Source organism: Carassius gibelio, chromosome B20, assembly GCF_023724105.1.
Source record: "Carassius gibelio isolate Cgi1373 ecotype wild population from Czech Republic chromosome B20, carGib1.2-hapl.c, whole genome shotgun sequence".
Taxonomy (NCBI): Eukaryota; Metazoa; Chordata; class Actinopteri; order Cypriniformes; family Cyprinidae; genus Carassius; species Carassius gibelio.
The window spans coordinates 1,536,930-1,561,474 of NC_068415.1; the positions used below are offsets into that span (position 1 = coordinate 1,536,930).

Sequence of the window (24,545 nt, forward strand, 5' to 3'; positions counted from 1 at the left end):
ACTCCACTGGAGACCACTGACACACACACACAGAGTTTATGCTGGAGGTCAGTGCGCTCACAAACACACATGCACTTCACACACAAACTGCACACGTGTTGCGACTGCATGGTCCGGCTCGCTAAACAAGCATGTGGAGTTAATTATACCGCATTCTTAGCATGTAATGCACCTCATTTGGGTCATTAATGCTCTTTTGTCACACGCTTCTATCTAGACGGAAAATATACGGAGAATCACACACTAAAACAAAGCCACAAACACACAAGCATATGTATTTTCAACCTGTTACAGTTTGTCCCTTTTTAGCATCTGGCATTCACACGGACATCACATGGCTTGCGTCTCTCTCTCTGTGTGTGTGTGTGTGTGTGTGTGTGTGTTTGGCTCAAACTGTGATTTGGGTCTTTGTTCTGTCATATCTGGTGACAGTCAACGTGAGAGCTGGGAAATCTGGACAGTAGCTTCTACTCTAAAACATCATGTGAGAACATGTGCATTTCTTCATGTGTGCAGTCTGTTATATTTATAGCAAGTGCATTAGATGCTAAAAGTGTTCTTGTGATGCACACAGAGTGCAAGCATTAGATTTTGTTAAAGAAATTAATACTTTTATTCAGCAAGAAAGAATCATTTTATCAAAAGTGCCAGTCAATTCAGTTATAATGTTACAAAAGATTTCTATTTCAGATTGTTTTATATTCATTTAAGAATCATGGGAATTAAAATGTATATTTGAACAGATATTTAGATAGAAACTAATATAATTTTTTTATTTAACTGTATTTTTAACCAAATAAATGCAGTCTAAAAAAGACTCTTAAAGAATCTAAAAAAAAACATACCAAACCTCAAACTTTTAACATTTAATGCATATGAAAAGCTAAAAATGGTGTTCGCAACACAACGTGGCAGTCCAATAAAATATTTAATGTGAAATAATTCAAGGTGATATGATGCAGTGATAATTTTAATTAATATTAATAATTCAATAATGAAAAAAACAAATATACCTTATTTGCTTTATGCTTTATAAAAGTTTGTAATTTTGTTTTTTTTAATTTTGACAGTTTGTTACAGTTATGACTTAGTTTCTCATAATTTTGACTATTTATGTCATAAAGACTCAGCATCTCATAATTTTTATTTTATTATAATTATGACTTAGTATCTTAAAATTATGATTTAGTATCTCATAATTGTGACTATTTATGTCATAAAGACTCAGCACCTCATAATTTTTATTTTGTTATAATTATTACTTAATATCTTATAATCATGACTTAGTATCTTAAAATCATGACTTAGTATCTCATAATTGTGACTATTTATGTCATAAAGACTCAGCACCTCATAATTTTTATTTTGTTATAATTATGACTTAATATCTTATAATCATGACTTAGTATCTTAAAATCATGACTTAGTATCTCATAATTGTGACTATTTATGTCATAAAGACTCAGCATCTCATAATTTTTATTTTGTTATAATTATGACTTAGTAACTCGTAATTTTGATTATTCATGTCATAATGACTCAGTTACTATTGAGTTATTGCTATCAATTACTATTAAAATTAGTTTTATATGCATGTTACTGTAATATTTTTTACTTTTTTTGAGTCCATCATACAAAACGTGTTTTTCAAAGTTTTTCCTTATAAAAGGAATAAACTGATCAATAACATGTTTTACAATCAATATTACAGTGCCACAATACTGACATTTTGGTGATTTCTCCATATGCAAGTTATAATTTCCTCCTGAATTTGGGGTGAAGTGGAGGACGTGTTGATTCTGGAAGGGGTAATATTGGATCTCACCTTGACGAGGTTGAGGATGATGATGGGTGATCCAAACCTTTGCATCATCTGATCGAAGTGAAGATCATTGCTGTGAGTGTTTTCGGGTCAAACTGGTCCACTGAGAGAGAGAAAGAGCATTTTAATAAGAACAGCTCTTTACAGAAGTGATTCACAGTCATAAGATTCATGGTCAGGAAGACATGAATTCAGAGTCATTCTAAATCAAATAAGTTACCAAGAAAATAAAATATAAAAAAGTAAAAATCAGCTAGATTTATTCCCATATCAGCTTCTAAAGGCATTTCATGGCAGATACAGATCATATTCAAACATTTAATAATATTCTCATAAAAAGGTTATATTCTGTGCAACTTGACTGCTGTAAAAAATATTCCTCAATTGTAAGAGTTTTCATGGGTGCTACTAAATCTGTCCTTCAAAGTCCAGCTGAAGCCAGAGATGATATTTCAATCAGCTTTTTAAAATAAAATGTAAAAATAGTAACTTTATTACTTGTCATTATGATATGAGATTATGACTTTTCATAGAATAATTATGATCTTTTTGTCCTCACCTAGCATCTCAATTTTAATCTTTTATCTCAGTCATGACTTAGTAAATAATAATGACTGTCAAAATTGACTTTTTACACCATAATTGAAACTTACTAAGTAAAATTAAGTAACATTATATATTTAGATAAAAGATTGAAATTATGAGATAAGTCATAATGATGACACATTGATTTTTTAGTTATAGTTATGTCTTAGCATCTCATTATTTGGCTTATGTTATAACGACTGAGTATCTAGTAATATTGACTTTTACATCAATTACAACTTAGCAACTTACACTTTGACTTTTATGTAAAACTTTTGACTTAGTATCTCATAATTTTGACTTTTTGTTATAGTTATGTCTTAGCATCTCATAATTTGTCTTTTCTTAATCATAACTATGACTTTACATTTTAAACATTTTATGACTTAGTATCTCAAAATTTTAACTTTCTGACATAATTATAATTTTACATTTTTTACTTTTTTATGACTTAGTATCTCATAATTTTGACTTTTTGTTATAGTTATGTCTTAGCATCTCATAATTTGTCTTTTCTTAATCATAACTATGACTTTACATTTTAAACATTTTATGACTTAGTATCTCAAAATTATAACTTTCTGACATAATTATAATTTTACATTTTTTACTTTTTTATGACTTAGTATCTCATAATTTGAATTTTCTGACATAATTATGACTTTAGGAGATCAAAATTATGAGATACAAAGTCATAAATGACACTGTCAAAATTTTAATCTCCTAAAGTCATAATTATGTCAGAAATTTCTAATTATGAGATACTAAGTCATAAAAAGTTTAAAATGTAAAGTCATAATTATGTCAAAAAATGCAAATTATGAGATACAAAGTCTTAAATTACACTGTCAAAATTTTAATTACTTGTTCTTACTTTAAATGGGCTTCCGTTTAAACATGACATAAACCATTTAGAGACAATTCAATGTGCACTATGTGGGTCATAAGTCTGCACTGCGCAGCAGGCTACAATCTAACTGTGCAGTTACAAACCCATAAACAGATTACAGCACAACACACAAAACACTCCTGAAAGTAGGTTATGAGAACGAGGTTCTCTCGCATACACAAATCTCCCTTTTACATGGATTCATTAACAGCACACAAAAGGGAATTCAAAATCAGCATAATCAAATGCTTGAGCACTGAAAAGTCATTCAGAAGGTCAGACAAAGCTCATGGAGATGGCAGCATGACACATGCTAGTGATGAAAGAGAAAAACTGTGTCTCATCTTCTCACAGCACCCCAAACAATCAACGAAAGAGGTCCGAGACTCGAGCCTTGCGTAACAACTTCTCTCCGGTTTTTGTTTAGCAGAAAATCGATATCTGTTATCCTGGAAGCCCTTTGTGTACGTGCTGTTTTAAACCAATGTGGAACTGACCTAATTAAAGAAAACATTCTTCATGAACTCTCATCATCTTCTGACAGAAGGACATTGCATCAGGCAAATTTTATAATGTATTAGAAAGATGAGTAAGTGCAGAGGATGACTAGTCTGGAAATTAGGAAAATCACATTCAATTTATCATAACTAAGAACTTAGGGTCATATCCGAGTGTATTTTGGATAAATTGCACAGTGTAAACGATTTCCTCAATCAGGTTCTTTAAAAAAATGAGATCAATATGCTGTTTTTGTGCGTATTTGTGCTACTGGATCAGTTTAATTTGCCATAAAGTAAGACAAAAAATGACAATGGGATTGTCTTAAAAGTTATTATTCCAGTAATTGTGCTTATTTACTTACAGATACAAAGTCACATGAGATAAAATGAGGTATGAGGTGCTAAAATGAGATATAAGTCATTATTTTGACATAGAAATGCATAATTATAATATTAAGTCAAAATTATGAGATACTAAGTCATCATTATGAGATAAATTCATTGTGGCTTAAAAAGACATCATAAGTCAAAACTATGAGATACCAAGTCATCATTAAGATAAAAGTCATTATTGTGACATGAAAAGTCAATTATAATACTAAGTCAGAATTTATAATAAGTCAACTAAGTCATAACTATGAAATAAGTTGTGATTGACAAAATTACATAATTATGATATTAAGTCAAAATTGAGATACTAAATAATCATTATGAGATACCAAGTCATCAATTTGAGACAAAAGTCATTATTATGATATTAAGTCAAAATTATGAGATACCAAGCCATCTTTCAGAGACAAAAGTCAATATTATAGCATAAAAACCATAATTATAATGTTAAGTAAAAATTATGAGATACTTAGTAATAATTATGAAGTTAACGTCATTATGAGATGTTGAAACAAGAACGAAAATGTTTGACATAAAAAGTCAATTACAATACAAGTCAGAATTATGAGATTATTAAATATGACAAAATGTCATATTTATGATATTAAGTAGAAATTATATAAAAATAAGAGATACCAAGTCATTTTTCTGAGACAAAAGCCATTATGGCATAAAATAACAAATATGATATCGAACTGAAATTATGAGACACTAAGTTTATAATTATGAGATAAAGGGGATTATTATGACAAGATTGTTTACAATACTGAATCAAAATTGACTGAGTCATCATTTAAAAAAAAAATTATGGTATGATATGATATGTCACAATTATGAGATGCTAAGTCATCATTATAAGATAAAGTCGAAATTGTTACATGATGTCATAATTGTGAAATAAAAACTCAAAAGTCCAATTCTAACTTAATTATGTCATATTTCGCCCTTTTTCTGCAGCTGTGCAATGTTTTCAAAGCACGGATGCATCACAAGCACGACAGAATTTGTGCTGGACGGGAATTTTCTATTTGAAGCAAAATGATCATGTCGAACCCGAGCAAACATGCACAGTCGAGGACGCTGGCGGTAACCAATCTAAGATAAGCAGCGAGCGCACAGCTGGATCCGTGTGAGCCGCTGTACTTATGAAATGTCATCTTGCTCTGTCTAAGAAAGCAGTGAAATGGGTTCAGCAGCAACAAGAGAGAGATAAAGCAAGAGAAGATGACAGATCCTCAGACGGCCCGGATGATGTCATCTGACAAAGAGGAATCTGATAAAGCCTCTAAAAACCAGAAGAAGCAATTAATGTTTGGGTAGAGGTGAACTTAAAAGTAGTTAAAACTTAGGTATATAGCCAAGATTGTCAGGTCAAGTCAGGTCAATAAAATAAAATAAAATAAAATAAAATAAAATAAAATAAAATAAAATAAAATAAAATAAAATAAAATAAAATAAAATAAAATAAAATAAAATAAAATAAAATAAAATAAAATAAAATAAAATTCTGAAGAAGGGTACATACTAAAATATAAAATAATAAAAAAAATACTATTAACTATTCTGCAGAAGGGTACAAAATAAAATAAAATAATCATAAAAAACGATTAACTATTCCGCAGAAGGGTACAAAGTAAAATATAAAATAATCCTAAAAACGATTAACTATTCTGCGGAAGGGTACAAAATAACAAAAAAAAATTCATTTAAAATAAAAATTTTAAATGAGAATTTTTAACAAAAAAAAGTAAAAAAAATTAAATAAAAAGGTTTTTGACTGTGTTTTGTAGAAGGTACAAAAATAAATAAAAAATAAGTATAAGTCTTAACTATATTAAATAATAAACATACGTATAACTTTAAACTGTGTTTCTAAGTGTTAAATAAATATTTACATTTTAAATAATTTAATTAAAATTTAAAAAATAGGTTTTAACAATATTTTGCAGCATGGCATGTGAAACAACTGTAAAACTAGATCATGGTCATGAATAAAATATAATCAAAATAAATAGGATTTTAACTGTATTTTGCAGCAGGATGAAAAAAGTTAATAATTTAAAAAAGAAAAACAATATACAAGTAGTAGGTTTAAACTATTTTGCAGAAGAGTATACAAATTATTTATAACAAAAATGCTAACATTATTAAATGTATTGAAACTAATAAAGGTAGAAATTAATATAATTAAGAAATAGGATTTGGTTTCAGCTGTATCTTATCGAATGGGATGTGTTTAGATCACACCCATAATAAATCAACAGTCCAGACTCTCTCTCTCTCTCTCTCACACACACACACACACACACACACACACACACACATGAATGTGAATCAGTATGAAACGGGCGCAGACTTTGTTTTGTCTGACTTTGGGGTCAGAGACAGTTCATCTATATAAACCAGGATCATGAAAACATCTGTATGCAAAATCTGGCATTTCAGGGTCTGACTGGATGTTTTTATACAGGACACACTTCCTGAATGTTCAGATCTAACATTACACATTTAAACAACATATTAACATCTGTAGCTTTGAGCAGATAAATGAGCGGTTTGGACATCATTGTGGGTTTTAATTCAAGTAGATTTTGCAGAAGGTTACAAAAAAAGCTTTTCATATTTTTTTTTTTCTTTTTTAATGTAAACAAAAACATGTTCTATTACATTTAATAAATTTACAAAATAAAATATAGAAAAAAAACATTCAAACATGGGGTGTTGAAAAATCAAAGACATGAAATAAAATCTGTAGCTTTTAATTAAAAAATAATAATAATAATAATAATAAATAATATTTAATAATGGAAATTAAAATTATAAAGGTAAATAAAAAAAATAAAGTAAAATATAACCAAAACATTTACTTTAATTTAATATTCAATTATAATATAAAATCAAATAAAAAAGATTTAACATACAGTACATTGAAAACTATATACATTTTATAAAACCCTGAGTTTTATATAAATTATATAAAAAATAATATTCACTTGATTTCAAACTGTATTTGAATTTTCGGCAGTCCAGTGATTTGCATATTTTATGCTCGACAAATACACATATTCAGACATGTGCTGTGACTTCAGTGAAAAAATTAAAATAAATTACAAAAATAAAATAATATTTGATAACAAAATACATATTCAGACATGGGGTGCGTTTTCAGTGCTAAAAATACAAATGAATTTACAAATAAAATAATATTTGATAGAGAAATACACGCATGTTTTAGGCTATGTTTAAGCTCTGAAAATTAAAGATGTATAATCAAAGATTTTTAATAAATAACACTTAAACACTTTAATAAATAACACTTACACAAGTACAAGGTTCCCTTAAGTAGCTTCAACAGACTTTAGCGAGGATCCTGTAGTGTAGTGAAAACTTTCTGGAAACAGCTTGCCTGTAGTTTAATGGTTAAACGAGCAGCTGAAATACATCAGTAAATCATCACAGAGAGTTTAGAGAAGCTTTAACAGCCGACAGCTTTAGAGCAAACGTAATCACACCTGAACACACACAGATAAACAGAAGAAGCACGGCTCGGTTTGGATAAACGGCACACAAAAAAACTGTGTTTTTAGCTCTGAAATCAAAGATAAAATAAAATAAATTAAATAAAAAATATAATAAAATTCAATTTTTTAAATTACATTTAAAGTAGGTTTTGATTCTCCACATTTTGCATTTTTTTAGACTCTGATGACTCAGACTGAAAAAAGAAAAGAATAAATAATAAAGGAAAATAAAATAGTTTAAAATTTGATTAAACAAAAAATTAAAAATAAGAAATAAAATAAAATAAACTAAGAATAGACTGCTACTCAAAACGCAATAAAACATGATAAATATAAATATATAAATTAAGAAATCAAATAATCAAAGAAATCAAAAACATATAAAAATAGTTACAAAATTATAAAAAAAGCAAAAAAGAAACCACAACCACTATAAAATATATATAAAATAAAAATATAAATATAAAACAATTATTTCATTTATTTTAAAATAAGAAATTAATAAAAAATGTATAATTTTAATTTATTTAAAATAAATAAATTAATATTAAATACAATTAAGCCAACAAAAAAAAATACTTAAAGTTAAAAAAATAGAAAATAAATTATATATATATATATATAAAATGTGGAGAATCAAAACCCACTTTAAATGTAGTTTATATATATATATATATATATATATATATATATATATATATATATATATATATATATATATATATATATATATATATATATATAAACTACATTTAAAGTGGGTTTTGATTCTCCACATTTTGTATATTTTTAGACTCTGATTGCATTTTTTTCTATAATAAATGAATAGCTTAAAAACAAATCTTACTGACCCCAGCCTTTGATTTCTCGAGTGTTTTGTGTGCTTCTCAGTTCTTATCTTGCTTCTATGAATGCATTAGGCTCTGAGATTAAAACAGTGTTGACATCCGTGAACCCCTTCACCGCTGCTTCAGGCTCCTCACAGAGAGAAACCGTTACGACACACAGCAATCAACAGCGCCAGACTCTCTCCGAATCATCACTTCTCCCTCCTTGTGTTCTTTCAGCTCGGTGTGGACCTTTCTGTTCAGTTTTGACCCTCCTGAACCGTCTTCTGGGAAAAACAGCTGATGTCAAGCAGGTTTCTGAAACAAGGTAAATGCTCTGTTGCTGGTTCAAAGTGATCAAGATCAGGTTCACCAGCAGCAGCTGAGACGATAAACCCTCCAAAGCAGCTTAGAAACAATAAAATAAAATAAAATAAAATAAAATAATAGAAAAAATAAATAAAATAAAACAAAATAAAAAATAATGCATTAAAAAAATAAAATAAAATAAAATAATACAAAAAAATAAATAAAATAAAAAATAAAACAAAATAAAAAATAATATATAAAAAAATAAAAAATAAAATAAAATGAAATAAAATAAAATATAAAATAAAATAAAATAGGTTTTAATTGTATTTTATAAAAGGGTAAAACATTGAAGAAATAACAAAATAAAAAGTATTAAATAAGTATAAATAATTGTAAAGATAAATCATAATGTATTTTTTTTATTTATTTAAAATAGTGATTCAAATGAGTTTGTATTTTGCAGAAGGGTAAAAATAAATACATTATTTTGTGGTAGGGTGCAAAAAAAATCTAATAAAATAAGAAGGTTTTCTATTTAGTAGGTTTTGTAAAACTGTATTTTTCAAAAGTTTAAACTAAAATAAAAAAAATTCAAATAAAACTTATTATTTTAACAGAACGGCACAACGTAAGAGAAAAAGGAAAATATCATTATTTTCCTTTTTCTGTTATGTTGTGCCCCTCTGTTAAAATAAAAAAAATTAAATACATTTTTTTTAAATAAATTTAATTAAAAAAATTAAATAAAATGGTTTGAGAAGGGTACAAAATAAAAATAAATATAAAAATGACGGAATATAATAAATTAAATACAATTGTTTTATTTAGCAATTTTGTATAAGGGTAAACAAACACACAATAAATAAATAAATAGGTTTTAATTGTATTTTGCAGAAGGATACACAAAAAATAAACTGATTTTTTTTTTTTTTAAAGAAGGTTTTATCTGTATTTTTGCAACATGAAATGTGGAAGGCAACTCTAAATCTAGATCAGTCCCGTGATAGATAAACACGGAGCGCATCAGCTGCTGTTATCAGTGTGAAACAGACTCAGAGAGCCATCGATAAACATTGGCGCGCTCTACACACCTCAGATATAAGAGCGAACCGGATTGGCTGCAGATTCCGTGAATGATGCAGAGCAGCCAATCAGGAAGAGCGATGTCTCTGACCTCCAGCAGACCATTCCACACATATTAACATACGGCTCGTTAATCAAACGGGGAACACAAACACGTCAGTTAATGACTGTTGGTAAAGTAATGTATGAACAAGTTCCATAGTTTATGTTGGGCCTCTGTAGTCTAGATGTTTATGTGTAATAAATTGTATATTGAATCAAATAAAATATGTATATTTTCTCATTTAACAAAAAAAAAAAGAAAATCATTAAATTATCTTTTTGTGGTATTTTCACAGCCAAATGTAATTTGCAATTAATTAGATTAAACTAATCGAAACAGCTTGTATTTAATTTAATTGATTGACAGCCCTAATAAATATATATATAAAAAACAAAATAAGAGTTCTATAAAATATATTAAATATACATATACAAAAGAAAAAAGAAAAGAATAAATAAAAAAGGAAAATAAAATAGTTTAAAATTTGATCAAACAAAAAACAAAAAATAAGAAATAGAATAAAATAAATGAAAAATACAGTGCTACTCAAAATGCAATAAAACATAACAAATATAATTATATAAATTAAGAAAGAAAATAATCAGAGCAAATAAAAATAAGAAGTAATTACATATATGATAAAATAAGCAAATAAAAACCAAAACCATTATAAAATATATATCAAATATAAATATAAAACAATTATTTTATTTTGTTTTATTTTATTTTATTTTATTTTAAACAAGGACAAAATTATTTAATTTAAAATTAAATAAATAATATAAACAATTAAGTAAAAAAAGATAATAAAATAATTAAAAATAAATAAATAAATAAATAAAATATCCAAGCCTGGTAAGAAAGCATATATTGAGTGGGGAGTCCCTCGTCCTTGAAGATGTCAAGCTGATATTGAGCTCTTCGGCTTCTTCTGCGTCACACGACATCAGCAGCAGAGTCATGTTATACTGCAGAGAATGGCTCAGGTCCTAGCTGTAACTACAGGTCAAAGGTCAAAGGGTCACATGAACTCAAGGCAGAAATAATCTCATGTGTGTGGATACAGTTGCTAGGTGACAGACAGCATGATGCTCAGAGATAAACTCGTTTCGAGAGACTCAAGACGTCTTCATTCACCAGCGGGACACAAAACAACAAACTTCTGAAGTCACACAGCTAACTAACTCATAAATAACTTCAGCTTGCGTCGCTGTTTTCTAGATCAAACTGTTTTAATGTGATAGTGAAAAGAAGAGTAAAATCCAGCTGACATGACAGAAATCTAATGAGACTGATGAGCTGATGTGATCAGTATCATATATGTACTGCCCTCGCTGATAAATCAAATATATATATATTATTATTAGAAACGATAGTGATGAAGTCATATCAAGAAAGTTTAATAAGGGTGAATAATGTTAGGGACTGATATATGATATTCCTATTTATTCAGAAACACATTTAAAATGCAATGCATATGACAGCAATTTATTTATTTTTCATATTATTTATGACAACATTTTATACATTTACTCTACAAAAACACACTTTTTTTTAACTCAAACCATAAAAAATTTAATAAAAATAAACATTCATTTTCAATTAGTTAAAATTATATTTAGTTTTATTACTAAAATGACTATAACTAAACTAAAATAAAATAATCAAATAAATAAAATAAAATAAAATAAAAGCATGATAAATATTAGAAATATATATATATATATATATAACTTAATTATTTTTTCATGAAGGAGGTCTCATTAAAGTCCTTACATAAATATACTATTTTTCACTATGATTAAATCCAATAAAAACAAGAACAAGAAGTGCATGTGCATCAATTTTCAAGAATATTTTCTGAACAATAAATAGCACTTTAATATATTCGGTGATCTAATGCAACATTCAGACATATATAAATGTTCAACAGGTTTTAGGACTTCTGTCGTATTATTTGTATTGTGTTATTATTCGACTGAAATGACTTCAGCTGCTTCAGTACACTTCTTTTCTTAAACCAGGAGACGGAGAAGAAAAGGTTACGGTCAGATCGGTGGAAAGAAAAGGAGAAATAAGGCCACATGAGCTCGAGAAATCCTATCTCCATTACAATGATCTGGAAGTGATTGGAGGACACGGCTTTATGAGAAGAGACGGAGAGATGAAGAAAGCAGAAGCAGAAGCAGCAATTTTTTTATTATAAATAAAGTTTTCTGTTCACCAAGACATTATTTATTTGATCCAAAATACATTTAAAATATATATATATATTATTATAAATTAAAATATCTGTGTTCTGTGTGAATCTGTGTTAAAGTGTAATGTATTTCTGTGATGCTCCGCTGTATTTTCAGCATCATTCCTCCAGTCTTCAGTTTCACATGATCTTCAGAAATCAGAATAATATGATGATTTACTGCTCAAGAAACATTTCTGATTATTCGTGCTGCTCAATATTTTTCTTGCACTACCATTTTTTTAAATAAATTAATACTTTCATTAATTGAGGATGCGTTGAATTAATCAAAAGTGACAGTAAAGACAACGTCACAAAGGTTTTGGTTTCAAATAAATGCTGAAAAATAAAACATATCACGTTTTCCACAAAAATATCGTTCGGCATAATTGTGTTCAACATTGATAACAATCAGAAATGTTTTTTCTTGAGCAGTAAATCAGTATATTAGAACGATTGTGAAGATTCCTGGAGGAATGATGCTGAAAATTCAGCTGCGCATCACAGAAATAAATTACACTTTAACAGATATTCACGTATAACTCGCTTTTCTCAAATTGTAATACTTTTTCATAATTTTTAATGTATTTCAGATCAAATAATTGCAGACTTGGTGAGCAGAAGAGACTTTAAGAACCTAGTACCAAGATAAAAACAATGTGCTTTTTGCTGGGTGTTTTTGTGTTATTAGAAAGTGGCTTGCAAGAAACACCTGGGATACAATGTTTCACGAGGAGATCTGAAGAAAAGCAATGTTACTGAAGCGCTCGACACAAAGACGTAACATTGTCTCCTGATACAGAGTCAGTATTACAGGCTGTACTTCTGAACGCACTGTGTGTTACTGTAAAGCTCACACACACACACACACACACACACACACACACGTGTGAATTGCATCCGGAGATCAGAGTGACCGACCGCAGCAGGACAGACACAGTGTGTGAGGAAAACCAGAAGAAACGCTCTGAACAGCATACTAACTATCACTATACGCATGTGTGTGAGATTTCTGCATGCAAAGAGCCTCAAATAAATCAGAATTGGATGCATTTATTGTTCATATAGCGTTTTGAAACTCTCCCGAGCAGCGTTTTGTGTTTATATACTACTCTGTATGTATATAAACATCTCTTATGTAAAATATAATATTAAACATAACATGCATTTTGCACGGTCTCTCTTATTTTGTTAAAATTATTCACACTTTCACCGATTCTGCAAGGGCTTCCCAAACTTTCAAGTGGCGCTGTATATGGTTCCTCTGCAGTGAATGGGTGCCGTCAGAATATCAAACATTCAGGAGGAAGTGTTATTATGGATTATGAACTCATATTTGAGTTAAAAACATCTTAATGCTGGATTTGTTTAATCTTTTGTCTTCTCCAGATGTTCACTCATTGATTCAAGTGATGTGGATCAGACTCTCATTTTGACGGCACCCATTCACTGCAGAGCATCCGTTGATGAGACACTGATGCAATGCTGCATTTCTCCAAATCTGATGAAGACACAAACTCATCTAGATCTCGGAGGACCTCAGGGAGAGGATATTTTCAGCAAATGTTCATGTTCAAGTGCAATATTTGCGTTCTCTTTCATGTTTAAATTGCGTTCAGAGGCGAACACGTGGCTCTAATGACGAGACGTGAGAGTAACACGCCGTGTTTGTCTTGAATCTATCAGGTGTGTGGTAAACACATGACACACATCAATGTTCTGATCTTGTTTGTGCACTATTTGCACTTCTCATTACTTCCACGACGCCGCTCTCTCGGCAGAAGCTGATTAGAGGCGTTCGGAGGTTGCATAAGACACAATCTCAGTGACTAACAACTAAAAGTGAGGTTTGTGTCAGCGGAAGTAGGTCATGACCTGCAGATAGATCATCATCACTCAGCTGATTGTGTGAGGAGACGCTGATTCTGACCCGCTGGTTCGGTCTGACACGATTCAGAGTCAATTCAGATCAACACAGAGAAACACAAGCACACTCAACCAGAAGAGGGCTGTTATTGCTAACTGAAACTATTCAGCCGAAACAATATAAACTTTACATTAAAGGTCCCCTTCTTCGTGATCCCATGTTTTAAACTTTAGTTAGTGAGTAATGTTGTTGTTAGAGTATGAATAATATCTGTAAAATTCTAAAGCTCAAAGTTCAATGCCAAGCGAGATATTATTTATTTAACAGAATTCGCCTACATCGAACGACCCGTTTGGACTACACCCCTCTAGTTCCTACAGTAATGACGTCACTAGAACAGTGTTTTGACTAACCTCCGCCCACATGAATACACAAAAAGGGGGCGTGGCCTTGTTGCGCTCAGACGGAGAAGAGGAAGAGCCGCGTTTGTGTTTGTCGCCATGTCGTCGAAACGCTGTTATTTTCATCTCGGAGTCCAATCATCTTTGTTTGGGCTTCCCAGGGACACTGTACTTGGAGATTAATGGTTACAATTTATGTTTAACTCGGTTCCCGAAAATTATAATCCACATGTAAAACTATGTGCAGCACATTTTGCTGAGGACAGCTTCCTCAATCTCAATCAGTTTAATGCTGGATTCACACAAAGATTATGTGTCTGAGTGTGTGTGTGTGATTCACATTTTTTTATACAGTGATTATTGTGATAAGCTATGTTTTTACATAAAATTAGCAAATAATATTTAAAGCACAAATGGTATATTACTTATATTTCATGGCGATCTCTGAATAAATTAAACAAGACTTAAAACAGCCTTTATTTTCTTTAACTTCCGTGATTTGATTTCAGACTGCAGTATGAGCTGGGCTTGTTCTTGACGGTTTTCCTGAAAGACATGAGAGTTATTGAGTGAATATGAAGAAAAACAGCAGGGTTCGAGGCTTTCTGCTCTTTATTTGGACAGATTTCCAGGTAAGACACATTACAGACTCCCAGTGAGGATAAAGAGAGCCGGTGCGATCTGTCCTGTTCTGTGCTTTAAAAGACTGTAAAATACAGCATGAAGTTAAAGGACACAGTGTCTGTATGTCTGCACACAGAAGATGATGTGCACTGCACTCGAATCAGTGTTTTATTACTCAATATTGAACAGAATATCACGCGTGTTGTTAAAGAGAGGGTGCTTTTACTTTATTAAGTGATCAGATGCATAATTTTCACCTGCTGGACCAGAAAACAGGTAAAAATATCCCACTGAGGCACACTGAAAGCCCAAAGATGCTTTTGTCACACCACAGGATTATTAAATAAACAATAAACAAATATAAATAAATAATAAAAAACTAAATAAATCATAAAACATTAATTAATAACTAATTAATAAAAAAAAATAAGCTGATTTGAAATGTTGAAAAAAATATATAAATAATGTAAAGTATATCCACATAAATCTATAAATCAATAAAATAAATTTTAGAAAAATAAAATAAATTTATCCGATTTAAAATGTTGAAAAAAAACCCAGGGGCGGATCTACTGGGGTGGGATAGGGTGGCAAATGCGACCCTAAAAGAAAGCCTTGCCACCCCTGCTGCCACCCCAGTTGGCCACAACGAATTAAAGGTTATGGCCAATTTGAAAATTTATGCGCGCGAATCTTTCGTGATTCGTGATCCTGCTCCGAACTCCCGTAGTGACTCAAATGATTCGCAACTCTGCTACAAACTCCCGAACTGATTCAAATGATCCGCGAAGCCGCTCCGAACTCCCGAACTGATTCAAATGATCCGCGAAGCCGCTCCGAACTCCCGAACTGATTCAAATGATTCGCGATCGCCAAACTGACTCAAATGATTCGCGAACCCGCTTTGAACTCCCGAACTGACTCAAATGATTCGCGATCCCGCTACGAACTCCCGAACTGATTCAAATGATTCGCGATCCCCAAACTGACTCAAATGATTCGCGAACCCGCTTTGAACTCCCGAACTGACTCAAATGATTCGCGAACCCGCTCCGAACTCTGACATATATTCAGATATAAATGAAATTAAAAAAATACATTGATAATTTTCGATTTTCAAATATTGCACCTGTCAAACATAGTTACCCACTTTTATAAAGCGTGAGATACGTAATAACTTCGTTTTGTGTCAGAACTTTCACACTTTCTTTTTTTTTTTTTTTTTTCTTTCATTCATAAATTCACCCGTTTGTGTTTGAAAAGCGACAGGGATTAAATCGCGGAAATGGAACTTGCTGTATAAAGCAAAACGTCACGGAATTCGGCCATTTTTTAATGAATAAGTCAAAAGTAGAGCATTTAATCAAATCTCGATATGGTGTCTGCAATATTAAAGGTGTTCAGTACCATCGCTCCCTAAACGCAGAGTAGGGCACCATCCCAGTTGCTCAAAAAAAAAAAAAAAAAAACTTCCTCCATTCTCCCATCCGCGCTCGTGTCCGCTAGCACCTCGTGTTTGCGGCTGAATGTTCATGACTGATGGATGAACATCTATAACCGGGTAGAGTACATCAGCAATCCAGCAAAGAGAAAAGAAAACTAAAAGTTAAAAAAACATTGGACGTTGGACGAGTCTCAATTTAGGGACCGTCTCTAAAGTTACATGTGATATTGGTATACACTTTTCTAACGTCAGTAGCGTTTGAAGAGAATGTCTTATAAGTCATAAAAACAACTGTAATTGTTCATGTAGGTGACAGCTATAATGCACAATTGAATTAAATGTTTGATATCTATTAAAATAATCTGTAAATCATATGTAAATTATGCTACTCATTCACATGGGCTCAAACGCAAATTTGAAGCTCAAGAGCATTTGAGGAGAAAGACTTGCAGTCATAAAACTATTGTAATGTGTTCATTTAGGTGTCAGCTACAATGCACACCTTATACATTTTTAATATATATTAAAATAAAGTATAAATCATTTAGGTAAAAACAAGGCCCGTTTATCACTTTCAGGCACATTCCTGTGAAAGGTTTATTTTTTCTCAGGTTCCCTTACGAAAACTACCAATCATTGTTCTTGTAGCCATGGTCACTGCAAATTAACCATGGTTTTGTTACTTCAAATAATAATTTACAAAGTATTAATATACTGTAATATTTTTGTTGTTGTTGTTGTTGTTGTTGCTATAAAAACCTAAGAAAAAGACCTAAGCCATCAATAGCCTTTAAAATGACTTAAAATGCATTATATAAAAAATAATGAGGCAATAATGATTGGACACCTTTTTGCTATAGATGACACACGCTTTATAATTTCTTCAACAAAAAAACGTGCATATCACAACCCTTACAAAAATAAACCATGGTTTTATCAGAGTAAAACTGCTTAATTTCCTTTAGCATGATTTCTGAATGCTTGAGACTATAAAATAAATTAGAGTCATAATAAAGTTATAGCCACAGGTAAATGTCGAGAGCTACAATTGTGATTTGTAAATAATACAATTTATTCATTCAGTTTTTTATTTGATTAAAGTTATTTTTTCACCCCTACAGTAGGTGTTTTTTCATCATCACATTTGAGGAAGGGGGGCACAACAATACAATCCTGCTCAGGACACACATTTGATCAGCAGCGGCCCTGAAAGTGTTGTTATACACGTCTCTGGGAATGTGTGCTCTACTACACACACACACACACACACACACACTGAAGCACGCGTGCTGTTTTCAGCTCTTCACTATATTGATGTATGATGTATGCTACACATGTGCACGTCAGCGCGCTATGAGAGGATTTCACCATTTCATTTGATAAAACTATCGTCATTCATTCGTATCGTATACACAGACTGACAGAAACGCCAATGTCTTTACGACAACCTGTCAAAATAAAATTTCGGTATAACTTGAAGAAATTCAAACAGAAATATAGTACTATTGCACAGTAGAGTATGCTATACTTCAAGTAGGCCTAATAGCTAATAATAATAGTTTATTAATAAACACAGAAACTCTGGTTACAACTCACCAAAATAAAAGTTTGGTCTAACTCAAAGAAATTATGGAAGAAATTGGTTAGTAAAATATACTTAAAAAAAGATCTACTAAAACATTATTTTAAAGGAATATAACACAAGGTTTCATAGAAGTTTTAATTTAAGCTTGCCAAAACAATAACACCATATTTTTCAAAAACAATTTCTAAAAGTACATTTGTATTTGTGCCTATAATGCTTATTTATTTATTATTATTGTCAGCTAATAAAACCTATGCTTCAGGACCATATTCATATAACATCTAAGGCTAAATGTAGCTCTTGACTGGTTGAGTTAGATGATGATTAACACTAAACTGTAGAAAATCAGTTGAGTCTCCACAGCTGGAAATGGCTATTAAAATCTTGTGTTTCTTATAATAAATTGACATATTGATAACACTGAATCTTTTATAATGCTCTTAATTACATGTGGATGCATACTGTATGCATTAGTGAGTGTGAGGGGCTTATGGGGTCTGGTCACTTATTCCTTATATGAACTGTTTCAAATGCAAGACATTGATTGCATGAGATTAAGTTTGTAAATTATAGCCTGTGTCCTTTTGTAGTGTGCACATATATTTATCATCAAACTGTGATAACCGTGACTAAATTCAGTTTATATACGTCTGCCATATGTTGCCACCCCTCAAAAATTCCTGGTCCTTTCTCGCCACCCCATCAATATTTTTCTACATCCGCCCCTGAAAAAATCTATAAATAATGTAAAGTATATTCATGTAAATTTATAAATAATCTGTAAAAGTGTAAAAAATAAATAAATAAATAAATAAAGCTGATCTGAAATGTCGAAACAAATTTAGAAATAAAGTGATGTATATTTATGTAAGTTTACAAATAATCAATACATTAAAAAAATAAATATATAAATCAATAAAGCTGATATGAATGTTGAAAAAAATAATAATGTAATGTATATCTACTTAAATCTACAAATAATCAATAAAATTAAAAATATAAATAAATCAACCTGATTTGAAATGTTGAAAAAAAATCTATAATGTAATGTATATCCACATAAATCTATAAATAAGCAGTAATAAATACAAATCAATAAATAAACAAAGCTGATTTGAAATTAAAATATATATATATATATATATATATATATATATATATATATATATATATATATATATATATATATATATATATATATATATATATATATAAATGATGTAATGTTTATCCACGGAAATCTATAAAAAATTAATAAAAATAAAATAAAAACACAAATCAATAAATAATTTATAAATAAATAATACGAATGAATGGACTAATTTAATTTTAAATGAATGGAATCTAAAACCAGTTAAAAAATATAGTGTCAAGTTACAACATCTAAAATATACACTTTCTGGTCAGAAGTTTGGAAAAAAGTCTCTTCTGCTTTTAATAAAAAATACTGTAAAAATAATGAAATATTATCACAATTTAAAATAAGTGTTCCTATGTGGATATCTGTTCAAATGTAATTAATTGCTGTGATCAAAGCATCATTAATCAAGTCTTCAGAGTCACATGATCCTTCAGAAATTATCCTAATGTGCCGACGTGTCATTTTAAATTCACAATATTACAGTTTTAGTGTATTTTGATCAAATACATTTTTTAAAATTCTTATTATTCTAATTTAAATGACATACTGTATGCTACAGTAATGATAAGTTACTGGTAAAATTGTGTTTAATTGCAATTAATGTCATAATGCAACAAAATGTATTTCTTTCGTGCAAAAAAAAAATCAATTCTTAATGTGTATTAATACATACTTAGATTGCAGCAAAGTGACTCAGGCATCAGATCTCAGTTTGATGACAGATGCACACTGCCCTCTGCAGCACAGATACACACTCACATCATATGATGCTTAGGGAATGCAAGAAATCACATTTATGCATGCAATAAAGTCAAAACCTTTATTATGTCCTTCATTAATAATGAATATAATGCGACTTATGGCTCTGGTCTCAGACACAAATTATAATAAGCTTTTTGAGAAAAGTGTGACCTCATATTTCACATTCATTTCCTCAGAGATGCAATGTTCTTCAGTTCCTCTAGATGTCGCTGTGTTAACGCATATATATATATATCTATATTTGCTTTTGAGATGTGTTTGTGATATTTTGAATGCAGTGCAAGAAATGTGAGGCATTTTGCATTTTCTGTGTGCAATTCTTCGATTTAAATTTAAAATGTAAAAATGTAAATTTAAATTAAATTCGATTCGATTTGTGTGTAAAATTTAGAAAATGTGCAGTGTAAAAATAAACTGTTGAATTCTATTTTACATTTTATTTTATTACTATGTTTTTTTTTTTTTTCATTTTTTCTTTATTTTCACTTGTTTGTGAGTGTATGCCAATACAGCAACAACAAAAAAAGAAAGAAAAAAAAGATACATTTTTTGATACATTTGTGGAGATGAAAGGAGAGAGTGACTGAATGAATGAGATACAGATTCAGAGTCATCATGGACAGGCCCTGGTTTAACTAGTTCCTCTCTGCTGTGTCCTGGCTGTTATTCTGACAGGATTATCACTGAAGGAGAGATAAGTTGTCTTGGGAATCGGCGTGGCGCCGCTGTGTCAGGGCTTGTGTTGGCGGCACCCCAGCGTTCTGGGAAGCATCGTGTTGAACCTCTGAAAGCCACAAAAGTCATGCTCATGCACCCTTGCTAGGATCACTCTGTGTTTCCGTTTCCCTGTCTAACTTTCTTCCGAATCCTACAGTTTTCTTGTGCTAGACAAACACATTCTGTCATCCTGAAGGATCTGTCTGTCCCGCACCGTAAGATTGAGTCCAGACCCGAGATGTTTGTCACCGGCGGAAATGTTTGTTGCTCAGAAGTTGGAACTCGTGGTACTTAAAGGAGAAGTTGCTAAAAATTCAGTCTTGATGAGTTTGTTTCTTCATCAGGTTTGGAGAAATGCAGCATTGCTTCAGTGTCTCACCAATGGAAGTGAATGGGTGCCGTCAGAATGAGAGTTCAAACAGCTGATAAAAACATCACAATAATCCACAGCACTCCAGTTAACATCTGCAGAAGACAAAAGATGAAAAGATTATGAATTATGAATTTATATTTTTGCTGAAAGAAGCATTTTAAACTTAAGTTAAAATCATCTTAATGCTGTATTGGTTTCATCTTTGTCTTCTCCAGAGAAGTGTGACGTGTGGATTATTGTGATGTGTTTATCAGCTGTTTAGACTCTCATTCTGACGGCACCCATTCACTTTCATTGGTGAGACACTGATGCAATGCTGCATTTCTCCAAATCTGATGAAAAAAACAAACTCATCTGCATCTTGGATAGATGAATCAATATAGAGCAGCTCAGATTATTTGATTATTTGAAGTTTATACTGAGATCTTGAGTGAATTCAAGCACAGTTCGAGTCTCAGCCAATGAGGTTTGGATGCTCATCCCTGCATGAGATACGAGTTTTGCTTTTCACCTTGAGACGGTTTTGATAAAAGTCATATGTGAGCGTCAGCGAGGCTCAGTTTTGACTAGAATCAAAGATAATCTCAAGTACACGAGGGACACAAAATGCAAACACCTGCCGGAGACGAACAGATGCATGCTTTAATATCTAACAGATATAATCACAACTTCACCAGTCGACTGGTTATATCAAGAACCTGTAGTTTGTCGAATGCAAGTGCTGCTAAAAAAAACATTTAAAGACATTGCAATTGAAATCTAGACACAAATAGATCAATGCAATCAAATAAACCCTTCTCTTTCTAGTTTGTGTGTAGTGTCTAGTCTTGGAGAGATACAAGGAGGACTCTGAAGATGGAGACGCTGTGTGAAGCTGATAAAGGAAATCCAGAGTCTGTTCTAAACTTGGTTTGTAACCAGAAGTGCAGCTGATCTGGTGACAGAAGATGAGATAGTCGGGTGTCTCGGGTCTCTGCTGATGGTCCGACCGAAATGGAGACACCTCAGGGGTCGAGCAGAAGCCAGAGACCCCCGAACTCTCTCTGACCACTGAAAGAGAGAGAGAGAGCATGATGAATGATTAGAATAAAAATGATCGAGATTTAGTTTGAATTCAAACTTGGTTTCTGCTGCATGCAGTGCAGGTTACTTCATGACCTGTAGTTTTACACCAGCTTCAGAGCGCTGCTGGCCGAGACTCCTTCTTCTATCTGGACGCTGAGGTCAGATGTGTCCTTCAGTCAGCACAACACCATGATAACACGGTAAACATCCTGATAGAGAGCTGAACTCACACCGACACGGTGAGACGCTCCCTGTCTTTCTGCGTTAGTTAGAAGGAAATCTGAGCATTGTGTCGACTGCATGCTGCTTTAAACAAACAGTTGCATGAATAACATTGTTGCAAATAAAAGTTTTTCTGAATGCATTTTTATCTAAGAATTATTTATGTACAGTAGCACATAAATCGAATGCTGTATATTTACCCACATGCGTATGAAAGCAGTTGCAAGAAAATAAAACCAGTAGTAATAATGGAAAAAAGGAGAAATACAAAATTATAAAAGGGGAAATTAATTTTTAAAAAAAAAATGATGATGATGTCGCTTCTAGTTAATTCGTGACATTGGAAATCAGTTTGTGTGCATTGCATTGTGGGATACATCTGTCGCTCATACAGTCATCTGTGTGTTTTGTGCACGCTGTGCTCAGTATGAATAATGCATGACTACAGCTTTGAGAACGCTGTGATGAAATGCTAAAATAAATATATATTATTAATAATTAATAATTTTAATTATTGTACTTCTGTTTTAGACAAGCTCTCTCGAATTGCATAACATTGTTTTGGTAAGAGAGCGTCTACGGATATTTGCTCGTACTGTATAAAAGCATTCAGAATACAAACAGTAGCTCTGTGTGTGTAAGTGTTACTGAAATGGAGAAAAACTCATTTTGAGAAAACAGGCTTTATTATAATTGCAGTCTATAGACACAAATAAATAAAGTGCAAAAATAAAATCAAATGATGAATAAATAAAAAACTTTCAGAATATAGAGAGAAATAAAAATGTTGGTGCATGTCAGTGCAGCTAGAGAAACAAACTCACAGTACAGACCAAAAGTTTGGAAACATTACTATTTTTAATGTTTTTGAAGGAAGTTTCTTCTGCTCATCAAGCCTGCATTTATTTGATCAAAAATACAGAAAAAACTGTAATATTGTGAAATATTATTACAATTTAAAATAATTGTTTTTTAATTTATTATACTTTAAATTATCATTTATTTCTGTGATGCAAAGCTGAATTTTTAGGATCATTATCACAGGATCCTTTAGAAATCATTCTAATATGATGATTCATTATCAAAGTTGAACAGTTCTGCTGCTTAATATTTTTTGAGAACATGTGATACTTTTTTAGGATACTTTGATGAATAAAAAGTAAAAAAAAGAAAAAAAAGAAAAAAAAAGCTATGTTTTTAAAATATGAATATTTTGTAATAATAATAAACACTAATTTTTTTTCTTTCTTTTAAATAAAATAAATGCTTTTATTCAGCAAGGATGTGTTAAGTTGATAAAAAGTGATAGTAAAGAAAATATATTATTAGAATTTCTATTTTTATTTTGAATAAATGCAAAATAAACCTTTTAAACCTTTTATTGATCAAATATATCAGACAGCAGAACTGTTTCCAACACTCATAATGAATCAGAATATTAGAATGATTTCTAAATGATCATGTGATCGACTGATGTTACATGTGACACTGAAGAATGGAGGAATGATGCTGAAAATTCAGCTTTGCATCACAGGAATAAATTATTTTTTAAAGTATATTCAAAAAGAAAACTATTATTTTAATTTGTAATAATATTTCACAATATTACAGTTTTTTCTGTATTTTTGATCAAATAAATGCAGGCTTGATGAGCAGAAGAGACTTCTTTCAAAAACATTAAAAATAGTAATGTTTCCAAACTTTTGGTCTGTACTGTATACAGTATATGTTTAAAAGAATCATCCACTTTATATCAAAGAACAAGTATCTGATAAGTGTATGTAGCTCCTGAGTTTATTAGTAATTTGATCATGATAATACGAATAACTCGTATTAAATGAAGAACAGGATTTTAAAACAGTCTATACCGAAGGCTTATTTTCCAAATAGAAACAGTCCAAAAAGCAAGCAATCGTTGTGGATCATAGATGTGTTGTTTTGGACGTGAGTGTGTCTGGCTTCAGCGTTGTAAAGTTTTTCCGTGTTGCTTAAAGACGCCAAAAGCCATTCCTTTTGAATGAAGAGTTGAGTCAGTCACACGCAGGTCAAGTCTGGTATTTCCCAATAATTGAGTGAGTAAAGCGAAGGCCTCGGATCCCTCTGAAGCTCGACTGATCTTTGGCTGCACGTCTG

General features: G+C 31.0%; 1 long non-coding RNA gene across 2 annotated transcripts in view; it reads right to left on the bottom strand.

Annotated features, from left to right (window-relative positions):
* The window catches only part of LOC127984021 (uncharacterized), a 14,393-nt gene extending 5,453 nt beyond the window's left edge, over positions 1 to 8,940 (bottom strand). The window contains exons 1-3 of one of the 2 annotated variants that reach the window (XR_008160524.1): positions 8,559 to 8,940; positions 7,508 to 7,618; positions 1,826 to 1,925 (exon numbers count right to left, since the gene is read on the bottom strand). This is a non-coding gene — a long non-coding RNA (uncharacterized LOC127984021). The remainder of the gene's footprint in view (positions 1 to 1,825; positions 1,926 to 7,507; positions 7,619 to 8,558) is intronic. The other variant, XR_008160525.1, reaches the window with a different exon arrangement.
* Between the last annotated feature and the right edge of the window lie 15,605 nt (positions 8,941 to 24,545).